General features: G+C 42.3%; 1 pseudogene; it reads right to left on the bottom strand.

The window, feature by feature from the left end:
- Positions 1-2,075: 2,075 nt before the first annotated feature.
- LOC138089592 (hydroxyacyl-coenzyme A dehydrogenase, mitochondrial pseudogene) overlaps positions 2,076-17,895 on the bottom strand; it is a 53,332-nt pseudogene continuing 37,512 nt past the window's right edge.

Raw genomic sequence — 17,895 nt, 5'->3', positions numbered from 1 at the left:
CTTTTGAGTGAAAGTTGCGGAGTGGGCAAGAAAACACACTCATCTGGAGATTAAAAGGAAAGAGCTGGCAAAAACAACAGCTGAAATTCATTGAATGGGGAGTAGAGGTGGGTTGTTCGGCTGTGATTCCAAAGCAGAATGGAAGCTGAGAGCAGCGGGGGCTGGAGTCACTGGTTTCTTGGCTCCAGAAAGTTTCCCCCCCTGGGCATTCCCACATCCAGAGGACGTGTGGCACGCCACCAAGGAAGACAAGGGGCTTCCCGATGGTAAAGAATCTGCCTGCAATGTGGGAGACCCAGGCTCAATCCCTGGGTAGGGAAGATCCCCTGGAGGAGGGAATGGCCACCCGCTCTAGTATTCTTGCCTGGAGAATTCATGGACAGAGGAGAGCCCTCCATGGGGTCACAAAGAGTCGAACACGACTGAGCAACAGACACACACACACACAGACACACACACACCCACCCACCCACCCAAGGAAGGCAGGGGGAGAGAATGGAATCCTCCAAGATCCATACCAGCTTCTGAACTTTCTGCTGTGGTTTGGTGGGGACGGCAGGGAGGAACAGCGGGCAAGGATCCCCCGGCAGAGAAACCCCTCCTCCCCTTGACTGGAAGTGGGGGGCAAGAGTGAGGACCGCAGAGGGCGACCAAGACTAGGACTGCGTCCTCCATCTGCTTGTCCCCGCTCTGCTCTCCTTCCCTCTAAATCAGAAGCCTGCCATCCTTTTCCAGGGAGAGGGGGAGAGAAACAGGAGTCTGTCCACCGCCTCTTTCCCTTCCTTTATTATAACTGGGTTGCAGGAGGCAACCCTCATTATCTCATGAAGCTGGCTTGAAGGCTGTCTGAAGAGGAGGCAGGCACTCTGCTGTGTGTTGGGAGGCGAGGGTGCCTAGCACCCCTTCAGAGGGGTGTTAGGGACAGAAGGTGCAGGTCTGTATGGGAGAGGGCCCGGTGCTGGGAGCCCCGAGGGTGTATGTCCATCTGGTGGATGAGGCAGGGGCCCGAGTTGTGAGCAGGAGTACCCAGGTGAAGGAGGAGGCAGGGGTCGTCCCGTGTGAAGGGATAGCGCGTGTGTCCGGTGCGTGGAGTGTGGGGTGTGGGGGCGGTGGGCAGCCCCTGAGGCTGGAGGAGGAGGCGGCCTGGATGGCATCCGGGTGATGAAAGTCCACTTCTGTCAAGAGGGCGATGGTGAGAGAGATCAGATGACTTAGATCACAGGCAAAAAGCAAGGCTGTTCCAGTATATTGTCTAATGGCAGGCAAACTCTTAACAGGGTATTATGGACTGAATGTAGTATCCCCTCAAAATTCATAGTTTGAAGCCTTAACCTCTGATGTGATGATATTCGGAGATGGGGCCTTTGGGGATAGTTAGGTTTGGATGAGGTGAGGCTGGAGGTCAGTGTTCTAGAAGCACCCTCTCTCTCTCTCTCTCATATGAGGATAGGGGGAGAGGAGCTGTCTGCAAGTCAGGAGGAGGGCTGTCACCAGGAACCGTGTCTGCCTGCACCTTGACCTTGGACCCCTCAGCCTCCAGCCTGGTGAGAGGTAAATGTCTGTTAACACATTTTGTTACTGATCCCCTGAGCGGTTTGTGAATTGGGTCTAATGCAGAGCTCAGATTGTAATGGAGAATGCCCAGATCTGTCTGAATGGGCAGAGAGAAGAAGCCCCTGGATGTCCCCAGTGCTGAAACCCTGTGGCTTTGAACCTCATCTGAACAGTTCCCAGTGGAACTGCCCCCACCCTGTACTGCGAGCTTCTGCATCTCTGCTCTGTGTGTCCGGAGTCAGACCTGCCTTTCCCGGTCAGCGGGTCGGTAGCATCCGCTCCTCGCCCACCGCGGCCACAGTGCGTGGGAGGCCAGGTCGCGCCTTTAATGCACATGGCGTGGAGCCCTTCCATAGACTCAGATGAGATGGCTCCCTCCCTCTCCTCCTCTCCCTGCCTCTCTCCCTTTCCTTCAGTTCTGCGGTCTCGCTGGTCTCAACTCCTCACTGACCTGCCAATGACACCTCCCTCCCTGCTCTCCTCATCTGAAGCTTCATGCCCAAGGTGCTGGCGCTGCCTTTTCAAACCCTAAGCAGAGAACGGGTGCCGACCTGGTAAACAAGCCTTTCCTGCAGCGTGGAGGAGAGAGCTCGCCTCGCTTCCAGAGGCAGCCGAAAGCCAGCATCGCTGGGCTGCCCGGAGCCCTGATTTCCTGGTGTGTTTTTGACAGTGAACACATGAGTGCCCAGCACTTGCTGACATCGGGAGCTGTAAACGTGCCCGGAGAGGGGAGAGGCAGGCCGGCTGGGGAGCTGGGAGCCGGGCGGATAATACTGCAGCGTCGTGAATTATTTTTACGTGGATAATTAATATTGGAGAAACAATGCAGCGACACAGAGCCTCCCACGAGAGAACACTGTCAGTCTCCGTATTCATTTATTCTTTTCTAGCCAAATTGATGGGCCAGTCGACCGCCTTTCTAGATCCACGCGGATGATGAAACTGCAAACAAGTTTCATTTAAATAATGGGCAAATCTTCCAATTAGTCAAAGCCTAATCCTCATGCCTTAAAAATGACAAACTGCTCTTACCACGGTTTCTGTTTGTTGAAAAGGTAGAAAAAAAAAGTTGTGTGTGTGTGGGGGGAACCCAAATGAAAACATTGATTGAAAAAAAAAATTTAGATGCACAGATTCTATTGCACATTAATCTAGGGGGAGCTTTACAAAGTCAATAATTGTCATAAAGATTCATTGGTCAACATTTAGGGCCTAATTAAAAAATATATATTTTGATGGTTTTATTCCTTGAGCATCTGCCTTTTTTAAACTATTGGGATATTTTAATTTCCTTGTAAAACCATAGAGTTTTCAGTACAGGAGCATGTGTAACTGATATAAATAAGTAACTTTAGAAAATAAGTACCTTAAAGTGAATTAATTTACTATCTATATGTTTAAAGTTTTCTGCTGCTGATAAAGATAAAATGAATCCTTTACCAGATAACTGCTTCAGTTCTGGTTTAGAAATCATTCCTAAATATATAAGAACAAATACCCTTCAACATGTTCATCACTCCTCATCTACTCAGCAGGCATCTCTGAAACACCTAGTAAGTCACAGGCCCTCCTAAGAAACTTAGCAACACCAACTTCCTGTCTTCTAGGAGACTGATAGGTAAATAAGCAATTGCTGTACCTTTAAGTTGGCCAGTCCCCTGACTTGTAGTGCTTGGCAAACCTTAATGAGAATAGGGATCACTTGAGGTCTTGTTGAAATGCAGCTTCCAAGGTAGTTGGTCTGGAGTAAGACCCAAGATTCCACACTCCTAACAGAATCCCTGGAGATGCCAGGGACCACTCTTGGAGAACACAGTCCCCAAAGAGGCACAGGGGGTTGTAGGATAATGGAGAGGAGGGCACTTCAGCATGTGGGTTGGGGCTTGGCCACGGCAGTGCTCAGGAAATGGCCTCCTGGAAGAGTATACAAGTGAACTGAGAGGTGAAGGAAGGAGGCGGCAGGCCTAGTTGGGGAGCTCTTGGGAAGAGGGTATGTCCTCACATTCTAGCCTCAGTTTCAGAGGTCAGAAAACACCTGTGTTTGGAAAATCCCAATTAGCTTGACGTGGCTGGAATACAACCGAGTTAACCAGTTGCATCTGCCAAGGAATTCGTATCTCTAAATATATAAGCTTCATCAATATAAATTTGCCCTGGATAGGTTGATTTTCAAAGTGTGACCCTTGGGACTCCCCAAGACTGTTTTGGGAAGTCTGTGGGGTCAAAACTGTTTTCATAATAACATTAGATATCATTTGCTTTTTCTCACTGTTACAATGTTTGCAATAATGGTGCCAAAGCAATGATGAGACAGACTGTTGGTGCCTAACGGTTGAATCAAGGCAGTGGCCCCAAAGTGTGCTGGTATTCGTCCCATTCCTCACCACCAATGCCAAAAATTAAAAACAAATCTAGAGAACCAAAGAAATCCCAGTTCCATGTGAAAACATCTTGTGGATTCTTTGCCATCTGAGCCACCAGGGAGGCCACTAATATGGCATTAAAAAATTACTAACTTTATTAAAGTTTGGCCCTCGGTGCACTTCCATTACACCGCAGAGCCCCAGGGTTGTCTGTAGGAAAAGCAGTTGTGTGATTGAGTTCTGGGCTGAACTAGCTGCTTTGTTCCCGAAACACTGTTACTTGAAAATGTCTGACAGACAAACTGGTTATTCAGACTTGGATATTTGGCAGATGTTTTCTTTCAAAAATGAACGAAGGGAGCCTGTCACTTCTAGGAAAATAACTAACAGTATTTGTTGCCAATGATAAAATCTGAGCTTTCAAGTGAAAATCAGAATTTTGGGAAACTTGAATCTGCCTCTATGAGTTTGACAGCTTCCCGATGCTTATAGACATTTTTGGTGAGGTTCATGGTGATATTAATGAAGTTTTAAAAATATTTATTTATTGAAGTATAGTTGTTATACGATATTATATAAATCCGACTCTTTGCAACCCCATGGACTCTAGTCCGCCAGGCTCCTCTGTCCCTGGGGATTCTCCGGGGAAGAATACGGGAGTGGGTTACCATGCCCTTCTTGAGGGGAATCTTCCCAATCAGGGATCAAACCCAGGTCTCCCACATTGCAGGCGGATTCTTTACTGTCTGAGCCACCAGCGAAGCCCATTATATAAGTTACAGGTGTACAGTATAGTGATTCACAATTTTTAAAGGTTATACTCCATTTTATTTTGTTGTTGTTCAGTTGCTAAAGTCATGTCTGATTCTTTGCAACCCCATGGACTGTAACCCACCAGGCTCCTCTGTCTTCCACTATCTCCCGGGTTTGCTCAAATTCATGTCCATTGAGTGGGTGATGCTGTCTAACCATCTCGTCCTCTGCCACCCCCTTCTCCTTTTGTCTTCAATCTTTCCTAGTATCAAGGTCTTTTCCAGTGAGTTGGCTCTTTGAATCAGATGGCCAAAGTATTGGAGCTTCAGCTTCAGCATAGTCTTTCCAATGAATATTCAGGTTTGATTTCCTTTAGGATTGATAGATTTGATCTCCTTGCTGTACAAGGGACTCTCAAGAGCCTTCCCCAACACCACAGTGTGAAAGCATCAATTCTTTGATGCTCAGCCTTCCTGATGGTCCAGCTTTCACATCGGTACATGACTACTGGAAAAGCCATAGCTTTGACTAGATGGATCTTTGTCAGCAAAGTGATGTCTCTGCTTTTTAATACACTATTTAGGTTTGTGATAGCTTTCTTTCCAGGGAGCAAGCATCTTTTAATTTCACTCCATTTATAGTTATTATAAAATATTGGCTACACTCCTCACGGTGTACAGTATATCCTGGTAGCTTATTTTATGTCTGATAGTTTGTACCTCTTAGTCCCCTACCCTATCCTACCTCTCCCTCCTTTCATCTCTCCACTGGTAACCACTAGCTTATTATCTCTATCTGTCAATCTGCTTCTTTTATGTTATAGTCACTAGTTTGTGATATTGATATTTTTATGTTCCACATATAAGTGATATCATACAGTATTTATCTTTCTCTAACTTATTTTACTTAACGCAATGCCCTCCAAGTCCATCCATGTTGCTGCAAATGACAAAATATCATTGTTATTATGGCTGAGTAATATTCCATTGTGAATATATACACCACGTCTTCTTTATCCATGCATCTGTTGGTAAATACTTAGGTTGCCTCTGTATCTTGGCAGTTGTAAATAATGCTGCTGCTATGAACACTGGGGTCCATGTATCTTTTCGAAATAGTGTTTTTGTTTTCAGATATATATCCAGGAGTGGAAATGCTGAGTCACAGGGTAGTTCCATTTTTAGTTTTTTGGGAAACCTCTGTACTGTTTTCCATGGTGGTGGCACCAATTTACATTCCCACCAACAGTTTGTGAAATTTCGCCTTTCTCCACACCCTTTCCACACATTTGTTATTTGTGTTCTTTTTGAGGATCGTCATCCTAACAGGTGTGAGGTGATATTTCATTGTGGTTTTGATTTGCATTTCCCTACTGATTAGCGGTGTTGAGCACCTTTTCATGTGTTTATGCCTTTTTGATATTATTTAATAACAGAGCTGACAACTGGAAGGTATGCATAAATCAGTAAACTGATCTTTTCCAAATGATCAGTACATGAGTAAAAGATCCATTTGAAGTGTGATGAATGGATTTAATACAAACACACACAGGGAAAAGTTCATCAATATGGTTTTGGATTCCATATCACAACTAACCTTTAAGAAATGACCACTGTTGGGTTTCGGCACAGTATTGAAGAATATCCACAATTATCTGAAATGGCTATAAAATACTCTGCCCTTTTCCAACTGCACATCTTTGTCAGATTGTATTTTATTCATATGCATCAACCAAAATAAATATCTCAACAGACTAAATGCAGAGAAGAAATGAGAATTCAGCTATGCTCTGTTAAGCCAGATATTAATGAGGTTTGCAAAACTGCAAAGCAATGTCATCCTTGTCCCTATTTTCTGTTTAGAAAATAGTTGTTTTCTCATAAAATCAAATAATTTTGGCAGTATGTGATGGACTTATTATTTTTTGAAAAAGTAAACTAATCAATATTTAAAAATTACCAGTTTCAATTTCTATTATGTATTAATCAATATATAAAATCCCTATGAACCAAAATTCTTTGGGGTCCTCAATAAATTTTAAGAATTTTAAAAAGTCCTAAAACTAAAAATTTTGAGAGTAAATGTTTTGAATTACACATTTACAGAGACAGAGATGGGAAAAAGATAGATATTTTTGCTTTCCCTGTGTTCCACTTGTGAACAAGTATCATCAGCATCTATAGAGTTGCTCAAGCCTCATATCTAGAAATTATTCAGTGGTTAACCCCCACCCTAGTGAACTACCTGGTCCTGTTGGATCCCCTTCTCAGCCCTTGTGCTCACTGGCCTCACCCACAGCCCAGACAAAGCTGAGGAGGTGGCGGGTTTCTTCTCTCATCAGCAGGCAAAGGGGAGAACAGAAAATGGGGGAAAGGAAGGTCCCCCTTCCTTCCATGCCCAGGTGATAAAAATTTCAGTGGATCAACAGGTCCTGATGTGTATTATCTATTTAGATTTCTAGCATCATTCCTAGGAATTTGGGTGTCATTAAAATGTTCCCATAATAGCTGTGGACACTGAGCTAATAGGTAACGGGACACCCTCACCCCTTAGGTTTATTGAGAATGGAATGTGTTTTCAGTTTCTAAGTTACTCCATAAGCACTAGAGCTGAAGTCATGTGATGCCACACTGGGCCACAGATTTGATCAATGTAGTTTAATAACTGCTTCACAAGGGCAGGAGCTTTGTTGTTGTTGTTTAGTTGCTAAGTCATGTCCAGTTCTTTGTGACCCCATGGATTGTAACCCTCCAGGCTCCTCTGTCCATGGGCTTTCCCAGGCAAGAATACTCGAGTGGGTTACCATTTCCTACTCCAGGAGATCTTCCCAACCCAGGGTTCGAACCCACATGGCCTGCATTGGCAGGCGGATTCTTTACCATGGAGACACCAGTGAAGCCCTAGGACAGGGGCATCAGGTGTTTAATGGAATTACCTAGTAGTTGAGATGGAAGTTTGGGGGTTATTTAGCAGTTTGGCTGAGAACTGGTAGCTTAGTGAGGACAGCTTCTGAGTCATGTGCTTTATTTATATAATATGTGTGTGTGTGTGTGTGTGTGTGTGTGTGTGTTTTGGACTGTTTATCTGATACAGCATCAGGTAAAAGGTGGAAAGGATTTTAATAAAATGCTACAGTAATATAAGAATCTTAACTTCATTAGATGTATCAGAAGCCATAAGAGTGCAGCAAGTCTGGGGCATCATGAATATTTTGGGCTCCGGATCACCAGAGTGGACACTGTTAATCCTTATGATACTGTGGCTTTGAACCAGTTTCAAAGTTGTGAAAAAGACTGCTTTTGGGTCAACTCAAAAATAAAAGTATACATGCATGTTTAGAATTCAGTTCAGTTCAGTTCACTGGCTCAGTCATGTCCGACTCTTTGCAACCCCATGAACCACAGCACACTAGGCCTCCCTGTCCATCAACAACTCCTGGAGTTTACCCAAACTCATGTCCATTGAGTCCGTGATGCCATACAACCATCTCATCCTCCATCGTCCCCTTCTCCTCCTGCCCTCAATCTTTCTCAGCATCAGGGTCGTTTCAAATGAGTCAGCTCTTCGCATCAGGTGGCCAAAGTATTGGAGTTTCAGCTTCAACATCAGTCCTTCCAATGAACACCCAGGACTGATCTCCTTTAGGATGGACTGGTTGGATCTCCTTGCAGTCCAAGGGACTTTTAGAGTCTTCTCCAACACCACAGTTCAAAAGTATCAATTCTTCTGTGCTCAGCTTTCTTTATAGTCCAACTCTCACATCCATACATGACCACTAGAAAAACCATAGCCTTGACTAGACGGACCTTTATTGACAAAGTAATGTCTCTGCTTTTTAATATGCTGTCTAGGTTGGTCATAACTTTCCTTCCAAGGAGTAAGTGTCTTTTAATTTCATGGCTGCAATCACTGCAGTGATTTTGGAGCCAAAAAAAAATAAAGTCAGCCACTGTTTCTACTGTTCCCCATCTATTTGCCACGAAGTGATGGGACTGGATGCCATGATCTTTGTCTTCTGAATGTTGACTTTTAAGCTAACTTTTTCACTCTCCTCTTTCACTTTGATCAAGAGGCTTTTTAGTTCTTCTTTACTTTCTGCCATAAGGGTGGTGTCATCTGCATATCTGAGGTGATTGATATTTCTCCTGGCAATCTTGATTCCAGCTTGTGCTTCTTCCAGTCCAGCGTTTCTCATGATGTACTCTGCATATAAGTTAAACAAGCAGGGTGACAATGTACAGACTTGACCGACTCCTTTTCCTATTTGGAACTGGTCTGTTGTTCCATGTCCAGTCCTAACTGTTGCTTCCTGACCTGCATACAGGTTTCTCAAGATGCAGGTCAGGTGGTCTGGTATGCCCATCTCTTTCAGAATTTTCCACAGCTTATTGTGATCCACATAGTCAAAGGTTTTGGCATAGTCAATAAAGCAGAAATAGATGTTTTTCTGGAAGTCTCTTGCTTTTTTGATGATCCAGCGGATGTTGGCAATTTGATCTCTGGTTCCTCTGCCTTTTATAAAACCAGCTTGAACATCTGAAAGTTCATGGTTCATGTATTGCTGAAGCCTGGCTTGGAGAATTTTGAGCATTACTTTACTGGCCTGTGAGAACTGTGCAATTGTGCAGTAGTTTGAACATTCTTTGGCATTGCCTTTCTTTGGGATTGGAATGAAAACTGACTTTTTCCAGTCCTGTGGCCACTGCTGAGTTTTCTAAATTTGCTGACATATTGAGTGCAGCACTTTTACAGCAGCATCTTTTAGGATTTGAAGTAGCTCAACTGGAATTTCATCACCGCCACTAACTTTGTTTGTAGTGATGCTTCCTAAGGCCCACTTGACTTGACATTCTAGGATGTCTGGCTCTAGGTGAGTGATCACACCATCGTGATTATTTGGGTCATGAAGATCTTTTTTGTACAGTTTTTCTGTGTATTCTTGCCACCTCTTCTTAATATCTTCTGCTTCTGTTAGGTCCATACCATTTCTTTCCTTTATTGAGCCCATCTTTGCATGAAATATCTCCTTGCTATCTCTAATTTTCTTGAAGAGATCTCTAGTCTTTCCGATTCTACTGTTTTCCTCTATTTCTTTGCATTGATGCTCTGTTTCTTTGCATTGATATTTAGAATTACTAAATTGCATATTTGACCTTGGTCAAAATTAACATTACATTTTATACAGCACTCATCATGTTGATACATAACAATCACATTTAAACATTATGAAGTATCTTATTACAATTGCTTTGATATTTGATAATTTTTCCAAGCAATTAAATATGTTTCCCTTCCTTTGAATTTTCCTTTTTATTTATATCTAGTTGGGCCTCCCAGGTGGCCCAGTGGTAAGGAATCCACCTGCCAGTGCAGGAGACACTGGAGATGTGGGTTTGAACGCTGATGCAGGAAGATCCCCTGGGGTAGGAAATGGCCACCTGCTCCAGCATTCTTGCCTATGCAATTCCATGGACAGAGGAGCCTGGCAGGCTACAGTCTCTGGGGTTGCAAAGAGTCAGACATGACTGAGTGACTGAGCATGCATATTCTATGGATATACAAAGAGTATGACTTGGTTAAATTCCAGATTACTTTTTACTATCTAATTGCTCACAGAATGCTACTTTCAATAGAAGGCACCCTCCCCATATAAGTCTCACCAGACTTTATGGTCAGGGGAAGCTACTGCCATATTTGGAAAGGAATGGGCATTTTGTAGAATTCAGGGATGAGTGAAAATCAGAATAAGTGAATACATCATGTTAAAAAGAAAGCTCCTTAACATTCCTAGAAAAAAATGAGTGGTTTAAGTTTCAGCTCCTCCACACACATAATCAAGCATAATAGTAGGAAGAGAAGCATTTCACCAGTGGAACCACAGAGCCTGACACAAGGCAGAATTGCATCATTGTCTCCTCACTTCCTGCTGCTCCTGTTATGACCTCAGACTTGAGAGCATCTGCCTTAACCTCGGCAATGCTTCAGAGGGTTTTAGGTCTGACTCTGCCTCTCACTGCTGTGTATGAGTTGAGGTAAGTCAATTCAGAGCTCTAAAATCTCATTATTATTATTATTACTATTTTTTCACAAAATGAGGAGCTTGGACTAGTTTAGTAGGCTTCAGACTTAAAGAAATTCTGTAAGATTGGAGCAGATAATGGTGGGATGGTCTAGCTGAATGAAGGAGGTGAATGGCCCAGAAGCTTCTCTGATGAATGTTTAGAGTTCCAGGGAACTTAGTTTGAAGGTGTGTGGACAAGTCAGGCTCTAGGATCCTAATAACATGCCATCGAAAATAGGCATTGGTAATACGCCTCTATACTACTAGCCAGGTGGTTGGCATATGTAACTAATATTTTTATGGTAACTAACCCTGCCAGCCTAGCTATGTTCTATAATATGCAAGTATTGACCAACATCTCAATTTTTGTACAGCAGAATATATAGATTTGAAACAACTAACAAAAATATTGTCATAATACTTTTGGTGATTTTCTTACAGTAACTAAGAGAAGGATATATTTCTTACACCCATGTCTCTAGGAAAAGTGAACACATGAAAGGTAGATTAAGAGAGTCTGTGTTTCAAGAAAATGAAGATATTCCTATGGGTTTAATGTGCAAGCACACACACCATCACCACCACCACCACTAAAAATAACAAGGGAGAGTAGCATGGAAACATAGACATTACCATATGTAAAATAGAGAGCCAGTAGGGATTTGCTGTATGACTCAGGGAGCTCACACCCGTGTTCTGCGACAACCTAGAGGGGTGGGGTGGGGTGGGAGGTGGGAGGGAGGTTCAGAAGGGAGTGGGGATATGTATGCCTATGGCTGATTCATGTCGAAGTGTGGCAGAAACCAACATAATATTGTAAATTATCCTTCAATTTAAAATAAATAAATAAATTAAAAAAACCCCCAAACAAACAGAAAGAACCACAAGAAACCCCACAACCCTTCCCTACGTATTTTTCTCCCTTGGCTACCAGGGAACCACTGGTGACCACCTGCTTTTCCTCGGCTCGCCCCTTTTCAGTAGCTAGCTGTGCTTTCCGAAGCTGCACCTTCTTCCTGTTTCTCTCCTGGCCAGAAAGGCAGCTTCATGTGCTTTGCTGCAACAAGTCCAGACTCCTCCTCTGGCCTCACCCCAGAACCCCACCCTCCAAATCCAGTCCGTGCTTCTCTTCCAGGGCTAATTTTGAGGAGTCCCTCTTGTGCTTCTCTTGATCCAAGCAGGCTTATTTCTTCCCCCAAAGGCACAGATGCTCCCAAAGCCACCTTGCTTCCTGCCCAAAGGCCAGACTTCTGTTCTTTTCACTTGACTTGGGGCAGCCCAAAGCTTGTGTTAGGAAGAAGGACTATTGCTACTGGAAACCTCTCATAACTTAAAAAAACAAGTAGGATGTCAAAATTTATAATTATTGTAATTTTACATATGAGGAAATACTAGAAATAAATATTAAAAAAAACACATTAGTGATATTAGAAGGTAGAAATCAATCAGAGATTCTCTCTTTCATTATGTTTCTGTAAGATTCTTATATTGCATTGATAATTACACTGAAACAAAAGACAAGTAATGAGTTTTAACTTTGCATTAAATTCTGGACCAAAAACAGATGTCTAATAGTCCAAATTTAAAATTCTGTGGCTTCGTAAAATGAAGTAAAAATGTCTCAAGAAGATGAAAGGATGAATAAGCCAATAGATTGTTTATAGCCATCTACAAACACAATCTTCATATGTACAACTGTAGGTAATATATATTAATAAAAGATAAAGGTTAAAAATTTTCATCTATTGAATCAAGAACCTGGATGATCAACTATATTTGTTTAAGAAAGATTATTATTTTTTTCAGAAAAAGTTCTCTGCTTTTTCTTCCCAAGCTTGCTATTAGAGATGAGGTTTTAAGGCTTATCCTTTTCTTTTTTTTTTTAAACACACAAAGCCAACTTTAAAAAAAGAGGAAAAAGAAAAACCAGCCTCTGATAGATTGCCCAGTAGAGAATTATTTATATGAAAAATCCTGCCTAAGCATAATTTTTTGAGATGACATGTGCTTTGAAAATACAATGTGATTTCATCTTGAATGTAAAAGTAACTTTTTTTTTTTCTGCTGACACCAAAAGATACAGAACCTGCTGATATAACACAGATAGTAGTTGGCTCAATCAATCCTGAAGCCTATAAATCCATGTGATATACAGTATACAAAATGGTATTGAGGAAAATATCATTGATTTATGTAATTGGAAATTTGAGCAATACAATTTTACTTAATTATGTTTGGTTTTCCTCCTTGAGAGCCTGCGTCTCTGATGACAGGGATTGGCTGTGACCCTTAACAGAGGCTGTTTCTTCCATCCTGGTTCCTCTTTGGAGAGCAGTTTTGGATCTATCACAATTGTGTTTGTGGTCCACTGAGTGTGAGAGCATGCAGTGTGCTGGAGAGTAAAGATGGAAGTGAGTTTTAAGGGTTACTCATGAATAAAACTGCAGCACATGACACTCAGGAAAGGTGAAAAAAAAAAAACACCCCAAAACCACAAACAGATAAAAGCAGACCAGCCAGCTAGTCTCCTGAAAGTGTTCATATCCCGGGCTTCCCAGGTAGCTCAGGGGTAAAAGAATCCACCTGCCAAGCAGGAGACACAGGTTTGATCCCTGGGTCAGGAAGATCCCCTGGAGAAGGAAATGGCAACCCACTCCGCTATTCTTGCCTGGGAAATCCCACAGACAGAGGCAAATCTCAGTCTTACCTGTCTCCCTTAATGGGTATTGTGAGTGTGCTTGATCTTTCACTCTAGAAAGTATGTTGGATATTAGCTCTTCTCACGCCGAGAGAGCAGACTCAACAGGTGTATGTGGAATGAATGAATTCCTCTCCAGTGAAGTCTACATCCCTCTGCCAGAAAAACCATTCTTAAATGTTGCTTTCATTACTTCATTTCCTGTTTTCAAAACTTCAGAGGCCTCACTTCACCCAGAGCCCACATTTATCTTTCACGGTTCTGTGCAATTTGGCTTCAACTCTGATTTTCTAGCTTGACCACCTGCTCAACTGCTTCGCTAGGTCTGCCCCCTACTGTGCTAGACGTCCAGCTCCTCACAGACTCCTGGAAGGAAGTGCAGGCCAAGAGCCGTTGTTTTCTCTCAGCCGCTTACTGATCTCAGCTGCGCCTCTGCTCGATCCCTCCTGCTTCTAGGGAGCCTGTCCATAAACTTCCAACCCATGAGTGGTGCAACCCACCCGGTAAGTGGTTGCAAACCGCTCCTTTGAAGCTGTGCCAGAGGTACGAGTACTTCTCGGTTGACCCTTACTCTCTTACTTTGCCGTAATATCAGTTGTACACTTGGCTATGGTTATGCATACGTTTTGTCATGTTCTCAAATATGACAAATGTTATGAGACGGCCTCAAAATATTTTGAATTTCCAACAGAGCCTGGCACAGTGTTATGTACATAGAGTGTTATGAACTGAACTGTGTCTCAGCAAAATTCCTATGTTGAAGTCCTAACATTAAGCATGTCAACATGACCATGGTTGGCAATAGGGGTATTGCAGGTAAGTAGTATTTGAATCTCAATCAGGGTGACTGATGCTCTTAGAGAAAGGGGAAATTTGGAGACAGACACATACACAGGGAAAATACCATGTGAACATGAAATCAGAGAATGGGAATGTCAAAGATTGCCATTAGACCACTAGAAACTGGGAAGAAGACATGGAACAGTGCCCTCAGAAGGAACCAGCTCTAATAACACTTTGATCTGGACTATCTAGCCTCCAAAACTGAGAGACAATAAATTTCTGCTGTTTAAGACCTAGAAAACCAACTTATGGTTACTGGGGTCAGGGTTGGAGGGATAGTTAGGAACTTTGAGAAGGTCATGTACATACTGCTATATTTAAAATGGATAACCATCAAGACCTATTATATAGCACATGGAACTCTGCTCAGTGTCATGTGCCATCCAGGAGAGGAGAGGGGTTAGGGGGAGAATGGATACATGTATAGGCTGAGGCTCTTCGCTGTTCACCTGAAACGACCACAATATTGTTAATTGGCTATATCCCAATACAAAAAAAAAAGTTGAAAGCCCCCAAAAGAAAACAACTCTGCTGTTTAAGCCATGCAATTTGTGGAACTTTGTTAAGACAGCTCTAAGAAATTAATACCACATGCTTAATAAGCATTTATTAGATCAAAGTGAAAGAAAGGTCAAGGGCTCATGCTGGGTCCCCCCTTTAAAAAAAACCACACATTTATTGAAAGAAAATTTTAAAAAGTAGACTATTTTCAGAGCAGTGTTTTGGGCTTCCCAGGTGACTCAGTGGTAAAGAATCCACCTGCCAATGCAAGAGACATGGGTTTGACCCCTGAGTTGAGAAGATCCCCTGGAGAAGGAAATACAGCCCACTCTGTATTCTTGCCTGGGAAATCCCATGGAGAGAAGAGCCTGGCAGGCTACAGTCCATGGGGTTGCAAAAGAGCTGGGCTCAACTTAGCGACTAAAAAACAACAGCAAAGAGCAGTTTTAGGTTCACGCCAAAATCGAGTGGAAAGTTCAGATTTGCCGTTCTTTCTGGTCATGCATGCACACAGCCCTCCCCACTACTGTCATCCTATGCCAAGTGTTCCATTTGTTCCAGCTGGTCAAACTGCACTGATGCAGCATTCTCACCCGAAGTCCGTAGTTTACCTTAGGGTTCTCTCTTGGTGTTGGCAAATGTAGTCACTCTTATAGAATCATACAGAGTATTTTCACTAAAATAAAAATGAAAGCTTTTAGGATTTCACTTACAAATCCTCTGTGCTTTGTCTGCTCATTCGTCTCCCAACCCCAGTTCTTACAGCTCCTGATCTTTGCATTATCGCCATTGTTTTACAGCATGTAGCCTTTCACATTGGCTTCTTTCAGTTACCGATAATGTATTCAAGATTTGTCCATGTCTTTTCATGGCTCAATAGTTCATTTCTTTATAGTGCTGAATAATTTTCCATTGTATAAATGTACCAGTTTATTTATCCATTCACCTACCAAAGAACCTCTTGGTTGCTTCCAAGTTTTGGTAATTATGAATAAAGCTATGGACATTCATGCACATGTTTTTGTGTGAACCTAATTTTTCAACTTATTTGGTTATATACCAAGAAGTGTGATTGCTGGATTGTGAGGTAAGAGTATATTTAGTTTTGTAAGAAACTGCCAAAGTATTTTTCCAAAATAGCTATATAGTTCAGTTCAGTCACTCAGTTGTGTCCGACTCTTTGTGAACCCATGGACTGCAGCACATCAGGCTTCCCTGTCCATAACCAACTCTTGGAGCTTGCTCAAACTCATGTCCGTTGTGTTGGTGATGTCATCCAACCATCTAATCCTCTGTTGTCCCCTTCTCCTCCTGCCTTCAATCTTTCCCAGCATCAGGGTCCTTTCCAATGAGTCAGTTCTTCGTATCAGGTGGCCAAAGTGTTGGAGCTTCAGTTTCAGCATCAATCCTTCCAATGAATATTCAGGACTGATTTCCTTTAGGATTGATAGGTTTGATCTCCTTGCTGTCCGAGGGCCTCTCAGGAGTCTTCTCTAACACCACAGTTCAAAAGTATTAATTCTTTGTTGCTCAGCTTTCTTTATGGTCCAACTCTCACATCCATACATGACTACTGGAAAAACCATAGCTTTGAATAGATGGGCTGCTGCTGCTAAGTCGTTTCAGTCATGTCTGACTCTGTGCGACCCCATAGATGGCAGCCCACCAGGCTCCCCCGTCCCTGGGATTCTCCAGGCAAGAATACTGGAGTGGGTTGCCATTTCCTTCTCCAATGCATGAAAGTGAAAAGTGAAAGTGAAGTCACTCAATCATGTCTGACTCTTTGCGACCCCTTGGACTGTAGCCTACCAGACTCCACTATTCATGGGATTTTCCAGGCAAGAGTACTGGAGTGGGGTGCCATTGCCTTCTCCGTGATTAGATAGGCCTTTGGCAGTAAAGTAATGTCTCTGCTTTTTAATATGTTGTCTAGGTTTGTCATAGCTTTTCTTCCAAGGAACAAGCATCTTTTAATTTCATGGCTGTAGTCACCATCTGCACTGACTTTGGAGTCCAAGAAAATAAAGTCTGTCACTGTTTCCATTGTTTCTCCATTTATTTGCCATGAAGTGATGGGATTGGATGCCGTGATTTAGATTTTTGAATGTTGAGTGTTAAGCCAGCTTTTTCACTCTCCTCTTTCACTTTCATCAAGAGCCTCTTTAGTTCCTCTTAGCTCTCTGCCATAAGGGTGGTGTCATCCGCATATCTGAGGTTATTTATATTTCTCCCTGCAATCTTGATTCTAGCTTGTACCATTTTGCATTGCCACCAGCAATGAGTAAGAGTTTTCACTACTCCATCCTTACCAACATTTGGTGGTATTAGGATTTTGTCATTCTAGTAGATATGTAGTGGTATCTCTGTTGTTTTAAGTTGCATTTCCACAATGATATATGGTATTGAGCATTTTTTTCATATGCTTACTTACCATCGGTGTATCTTCTTTTGTGAAACATAAGTTCAGGTGCTTTGCTTATTTTAAAATCGGTTTGTTCATTTTCTGATTTCTGAATTAAAAGTTCTTTCTATATTTTGGATAACAGTCCTTCATCACATATATCGATTGCAAATAGTTTCTCCCAGTCTGTGGCTTGTATTCTCATTCTTTTAGCACAGTCATTTGCAGAGCAGATGTTTTTACTTTGTGAGGTCCAGCTTATCCGTTATTTCTGTTGTAGATCATGCCTTTGGGGTTGTATCTAAAAAGTCACTGGCAAATCCAAAGTTACCTACCTAGATTTTGTCCTCTGTTATACTTTAGCAGTTTCCTAGTTTTGCATTTTACATTTAGATCTATGAACCATTTTGAGTTAATTTTTGTGAAGAATGTAAGGTCTGTCTAGAGGGTTTTTTTTTTTTTTTTTTGCACTTGAATTTCCAGCTCCTCCAGCACTATTTGTAAAAGACTATCTTTGCTCCATTGTGGTAACATTTCTTTCTTTATTTCTGTAAATATATTTAGTTGAATAAAATTTTGTGTGGGTCTGTTACTGGGTTCTCTGATCTGTTTCATTATTTGTCTATTCTCTTGCTAATACTGTATTGATTACTGTGGCTTTAATGAAGTGAGTCTTGAAGTTGAGTAGTGTCAGTCCTACAATTTTATTCTTCTCCTTCAA

The sequence above is a fragment of the Capricornis sumatraensis genome, chromosome 13 (genome assembly GCF_032405125.1).
Source record: "Capricornis sumatraensis isolate serow.1 chromosome 13, serow.2, whole genome shotgun sequence".
Lineage (NCBI taxonomy): Eukaryota > Metazoa > Chordata > Mammalia > Artiodactyla > Bovidae > Capricornis > Capricornis sumatraensis.
Note: the sequence above shows the minus strand (reverse complement) of the source record. Positions and strands in the feature narration are given on the sequence as shown.